Source organism: Tupaia chinensis, unplaced genomic scaffold (assembly GCF_000334495.1).
Source record: "Tupaia chinensis unplaced genomic scaffold, TupChi_1.0 Scaffold000332_1, whole genome shotgun sequence".
Taxonomy (NCBI): Eukaryota; Metazoa; Chordata; class Mammalia; order Scandentia; family Tupaiidae; genus Tupaia; species Tupaia belangeri.
The window spans coordinates 896,828-903,171 of NW_006159826.1; positions in this window are offsets into that span (position 1 = coordinate 896,828).

The following is a 6,344-nucleotide window of genomic DNA, read 5'->3' on the forward strand; positions in this document are numbered from 1 at the left end:
TCCTGCACCGACATGGCCCTGGCTCGGCCCGGCTCAGCCCAGCATGTTCCCAAGAACCAGGACGGGACGCTGCTCTCACGGCACACAGTGGGGCATGGTTTCATTCCCAGTGGGAAGTAGAGCCGGGTTTGGGGTTTGGTCCAATACCCAATGACTTAACTTGGATGAGTTCTGCAGGTCAGGTGCTCCAGACACAGCGGCCCTCCTCCAAACGCCTGCAACTACAGCTGCGCAGCGCCTCACACCATTGCCACGCAGAGAGCAGCCCCAGCCAGACCAGAGGGTTCCACCCCACTGTGAACCCCCATATAGCAAGGGGGCCAGGCCCATGGATGACCTGCTGCACCAAGCCCCTCTGCCGGGCAGATCACACACAGTGTACATCTCGCCTTGATCTGGGGACCAAGGGCACTGCCCTCACACCCCTCCTCCAGTTCTCACCAAGCCCCTGAAACCCCTTCTCTGTCTACCTCCTCCACCTCGGCTGTGCCAGGACTCCTCGGGCCCTGACGCCCTTGGTCTGCCTGGGGTGGCAGGCATCGGAGGACAGCAGCAGGACAGGGGCCAGATCTCTTTGCTGGGATAGACGGGGTCTTCTCTGGAAGGACCTCAGCTCCGCGGGCCTCTGGCCTGGCTATGACTCTCCCAGAGACCGCAGAGCTGCTTTCTCCCTCTTCCCAGTCTGCAATGAGAGCCCTTCTTACGCTCTGCATGGCCTAGCCGGCACTGACTTCCAGCCTGTCTCCTTCACAGAACTGCCCAGGGACCTGTAGGGGTGGCCCGCAGAGCACTGCGAAGGGGAGGACCCCAGTGCGCCCTGTGGCCCCTTCACCGCCTGCACAGGGAGAGTCCCCAAAGAGTGCCTCCTCCCCGTCATGGCCACGCCCACTCAGGAAAAGCTCAGAGTCAAACCCAAAGACAAGACTTGAGTCCTTTCCGGCAGGTCCTGCCTCCCAGGACATGGAGCGTCCCGCACGCTCAGGAGGGATCCTTCAGAACTGGCCTTGTGAGTCTCCAGAGGGTGCTCAGGGGACCAGCGGGGCTCCCTCAGGCAGGAGGCCCTTCTCGAAGCAGCCGTCCTTGTCAGGGGCTCCGTGGACACCGGGTCTCCCCGGGCCTGGGCCTGGCAGTGCAGAGCAGTGAGAGGCTGGCCTGGCAGCCGTCTCCAGGCAGCAGGGGCCTGAGGGGCTTTGTCCACACTGTGGGCACAGTGGTGTCCCCAGGGAGGGCTGGCTGACTGCACATGGCTGGTTTACCAGCCACTGAAGGGCCAGGGCTGTCCCAGCACGAAGCAGAGGTTGCAGGAGTTGGGTGGTAGGGAGTGGGAAGCAAAGGCCAGAGGTCAGGTCACCCAGAGGAAGCTCTGCCAGCAAGCAGGAGCCCGGGGCCTGCGAGGAGGAGTGCAGCCTCTGCTGTGTCCTTCCCTCAGCGGCAGTGACAGCCACTTCTGGGCAGCCGGGCCAAACCACGGTTTCTGCATGTGAGTGTGGCTGTGTATGTGCATGTGCACGTGAGCATGCACACATGTATGGGTGTGTGGATATGTATGTACATGGCTGAGGTATGTGCATGTGTAAGCATTTGCACATGAGCAGGCTGTGTTTATAAGCATGTGTCTACATGCCTACGCATGCACATGTGAGGCACACACATGAGTATGCACACACCTGGATGAGTGTGAGCATGTGGGCTTGTGCAGAGGCTACGAGGTAGCAGCGGGGCCTTGGCCTCAGCATGTGCAGGGCAGGGCCCTCTCCTGGCCGTGTGCTGGCGGGAGGTGAGCAGGCCAGCACTCCGAGCAAGCCCGCCTTTGCTGGGAACCCACCCTCTGCTGCTGTGGCCTGGGCAGGTTTGGCGAGAAGTGATTTAAACTCAACAGACATTCAAGTGCTGGCAATCACCCAGCCCCGTGGGCCCTCTGGCACTCCGACCACTGCGGTTAACCACGCAGTGGTGGGGACACTTCCAGGCCCAGCCAAGGAGAACAGGCGCCAGCTCAGCTCGTTCACTGCATCACCAGCACGGGTCACCTGTGTGCACACCCCCACCCGTCTGTTTCTCTCAGTGGGGGGGTCACAGGGAGGCCGAGGGCCGAGGGAAGAGGACACTTGGCCGGGGTGCTCCAGCCCTTGCCAGCCCCGCGGGCTAGTTCCCAGAGCTGTCTCAGAGCTGGGCCTGGGCCTACCATCTTCATCAGAAACGCCCACGGGAACAGGCATGCAGCTGGCCTGGTTCTCCCAGACACCAGGAGCCAGCCGTTCCATGCCGCGAGCTTGGTGGTGACCTGGGACAGAGGTCAGAGCGTAGAGGATGGGAGGAAGACGTTTGGGCTTCAACAACTTGGCAGCAGTAACTTTTGTTCGTTTGCTTCTTTGTTTTTCTTACAGACAGAGAGCCTGAGCAGTCACTGGGCAACCGGCTTTTGGAACAGAGGAGCATTTATACCATGCCTGAGAAATGGAAATTCTCTCTTCTGAGCAAATGCCACTGCTCTGCGTCGTGGACCTCTGTGGACCTCTGTGGACCTCTGTGGATGCGGGTTTGTCTCTAACCGCGCTCTGCCCCTGCCAAGCCCAGCACCCATCCTGGGGGGGTGGGGGAGTGCCTGGAGCTGACCTTGGATGGACCATGGGTTGGCCCCTGCTCTCTCCAGCACCCAGGAGGGGTCTCCTCACCTGTCGGGGTGGGGGGCCACCGACGATCACCTACTTGGGGCTGCAGGAATCAATGCAGCCAAGGATTCTGGGAGGCAGAGTCCTGTGGTCCCTGGAGCTGGAGCAAGTGTCCCTCAGCCAATGTCACATGATGGTGACCATCCCAAAAATTGACTTCCAGAGCACAAATCAAAAGGTTGGCTCCAACATGTCCCAGGTGTCCACAGACTGAGCATCTCAGCCACGTGGTGGCCAAGCGGGCAGGTAGAGCCAGTGTGGGAGCACTCTTTGCCCTGGCCGGTTGCCACCTTCTGCTCTGATGGTTGGGGACACGGTGCTGGTGAAGTGAGTTCTGGGCTCAGAGGAAGTCTGCCATGAGCTGAGCTTCACACCCTGGGCTGTCCCTCCACCTTCGCGCACCGGACCAAAAGTGCCAGGCAGATGGGACGGCCGGTCCCCAGGCTGAGCAGCCCAGTCCTTGTGGTCACCAGGGGGAGAGGTGAGGGTGACTGAGCTAAAACGCCTGCTCTGCAGCATGGGGGTGCAGGCAGAGCCCCCACCCTGTGTGTGTCTATGTAACGTGTGCATGTGTACACATACGTGTGTGCACCGGGGAGCAGCTTGCAGGGACAGAGAGACTGATGCCAGGTGCATACCCGGAGGTGCCTCATTAGCACGTCCTATGGGGGCCTGGGGTCGGAGCAGGTGGAGCACGGCTGGAGACCATGTGCTGCCGAGGCTCGCGCCCGGCCGGGAGTCTGCGAGCAGGACAGAGCGTCTGTTGAGAGTTGGCTCCTGGGCCTCCCTCCAGCCAGAGTCCTGAAGACCAAGAACGGAGGGAGGAACAGGAAGGTGGGGTGCTGGCAAAGGGCGGTGGTCAGCCAGGTAGCAGCTTGAGGTCCTCATTGGGCTGTACCCCGAGAGTGTGCCCACACCTGCATGAGCCAGGTCGCCTCAGGAAAGCCTTGGCGTGGCTCTGCTCCCAGCTGAAGGGTTTGTCGTGACTCTCAAGATCGGACAAACCTATAAGCTGAGCCTACCTGGGTGAGTTGGCACCCTGCAGTTCTCTTGCTGCCCCCTGCCCAGGGGCGAGGCGAGGCTGGGCAGTGTGGTTGGAGGTTGGCGTGTGTGGGCCTGAGCTTCTGCTGTCGGAAGGTCCCTGCACGCCTGTCGCCGCTGCACCAGTCAGCTCGGGAGCCTGGAGAGGGACTGGCTGTGGGAAGTGATGGGCCCAGGCCAAGGCCCTGACCTGCCCAGTCCTACCCCTGGCTGGGGGGTGGGGGGGCGGGGGGGCACATCAGGTTGACCGGGGCAGGCAGCCTCCGCCACGCTCTCCTGGTCAGACAGGTCACAGGTCACAGGTCACAGGTCACAGGTTCTGGGTTCATCGGCCCAGGCTCCGGGCTGCAGGAGCACACCTGGAGGGGCCAGCACAGGCCACGCCTCCTGCCTTCTGCGATGCGGCCTCTGCTCTCCTGAGCCCCAGTCGAAGGGCCGTCAGGTGCACCCCAGGACACAGCGGAGGGTTCGGGGCCATCCTCAAGGCCACAGCCACGTTTGGAGTCACCAGACCCAATCCTGAGAAGACAAAGGACTGTCCTGGCCGCGAGGACACTAGCACTCACTGCGCTTCTGGCCACCCCAGGCCCCGGCCTGCTCAGGGAAGTGGCAAGAAAGGATGACAAGGGGCTGCCACCAGAGGGCAGCTCCTGGGGATGGGGACAGTGGGGGGGGGGACTTCAGGACCTTTGTGGGAAGTACCCTGAAACCTGCCCTTTATGTGCTCTGAGAGAGACGCTGAGTGGAAGGTCCCGGGAAGATCACGGAACCCGCGCCACACCATGCAGTGACCGTGCCACGTGGCTGCTGGGACTTGCTTGGGCTGCATGGAGCGTTGTTATTAGCTGATAATAGTAACACTGGGCAGCTACACAGCCAGCCCCGCAGTGGGGAGGCGCCTGTGAGGCAGCACTTCAGGCTGGGAATGTCACTCCGCACCGGCCCACTGGCCCGCAGGAGAGGGAAGCCCACGGTCGCAGTGGCTTTGCGTGCTGCAGGTGTGTCCCGGGCCACGACACTGGTGTCTGTGTGGCTTCTGTTCTTCAGTGAACAAGCATCTGCCTCTGCCCTGCTCGAGCATGCTCGGGGTCACAGAGGCCTCATCACCGGGCACCGGAAAGGAAGAGGGAATTCAGACGCCACTGGGCCGTCGCCCCCACGGGGGCAGCCTGTGGTGCAGAGCGCGTCTGTCCACGCCGAAGCCGACCTCCTCGCAGGGTCAGGCTGCCTTCATGTGGCAGATGGCCCAGGGCCCTGGTTCTGGTGCAGCCAATGAGGCTCTGAGTGCCCGCCCTGCCTCCCGAGCGTTCAGACGCAGAGAGGGGAAATCGAGAGGGCGAGCTGGCTAGAAACGGCAGCGTGGGCAAGGGAGTGAGCCAGACCAGCCTGGCCCCAGCCCGTGCCGAGTCCTCGGCGAAGTGCCATCCAGAAGACGGAGGAACCTCCAGCCCCAAAGCGGCAGCTCGATATAGCTGCAGGCTGCGGTCAAGACATCAGGCCGGGATCTGGGGCCCTGGGAGGCGGGTCAGAGAGGGTGTCCAAGGAGGGCATCTGGAGGCCGGGGACATGCAGAGCAGGGTGGTCCACACGGGTCAGAGCAGAGGCGGAGAGCGCCCGGACTCCGCGGGTGCCTGGCCGAGATGCCCTGACCGCGCGGACACCACGGGGGACAGCGCTGCTGTGAAGAGTGGCCAGCTTCTCCCTGCGCTCTGCGCGTGAGGCCCCTTAGGTAATCACAGACTCCTGTGTCAATGTTGATAAATCGAAATGTTTGACTTCTTTATTCCTGACTTGACACCATTTTAATGAAGATCATAAAACCACAGACCTAAAATATGAGGATTATGAAATAGCAAATTTCCCTAGGTCCCCCAGCACCCTCAGCTCGGCTCAGTGGCGGTAACTTCATGGTTCAGCTGAAAAGCCTCGTGTTCTGTCTCGCTCGATGTCTTGTGTTTTCCAAAGACCCGTCTCACACACGCCTCAGCTCACAGGCCAGCTGGCACCAGGAGGAATTCGAGGCTGAGGGCTGAGTGGCTGGGCCCAAGCCCCTCGAATGGCACACACGGGCCTGGTGCAGCGTGTGCTGCCTGGGGCGCCCGGCACGGGCACGGAGCTCGCTCTAGATTGTGGACTGAGTGGGTGCAACTCGGGCAGAGCTTGGAATTCCAGAAGTGGCCTCTCTGTGGCTCTACTTGGTCTTAGGGTGGAGGCAGGGTCGGGAACCGAACGGCAGCAGTTGGCATTTCGGGGCAATCAGCCCTCCAGGACGGTGTAGGGATGGGGGAGAACCAGGCAGTGCACGGTCCGTGCAGCCTGAGCTGGGCCAAAGCAGGCGCCGTGAGAAGGGCAGAGGGCTCCTGTGACTGAGCCACTTCCGGTCGGCCTGGGGCGGGGCGGGGGCAGGCCCAGGGGAGGTCCCCCCAGGGACTCTGGAGAAATCAGAGGGAAGGTGAAGCCAGATGGGGTCATGGTTGGGTGGAAGAGGAGATGCTGATTTAACGACAGGGAGGGATGGCTAGAGCTGCAGCCCATCAGAGTCTGGGCCAGGTGCAGAGAAAGGGATGGTCTTAGAGAGGACAGGAGGGCTGGAGGTGGGGAGGGAAGAGGGGAGGGGGAGGGGAGAACAGG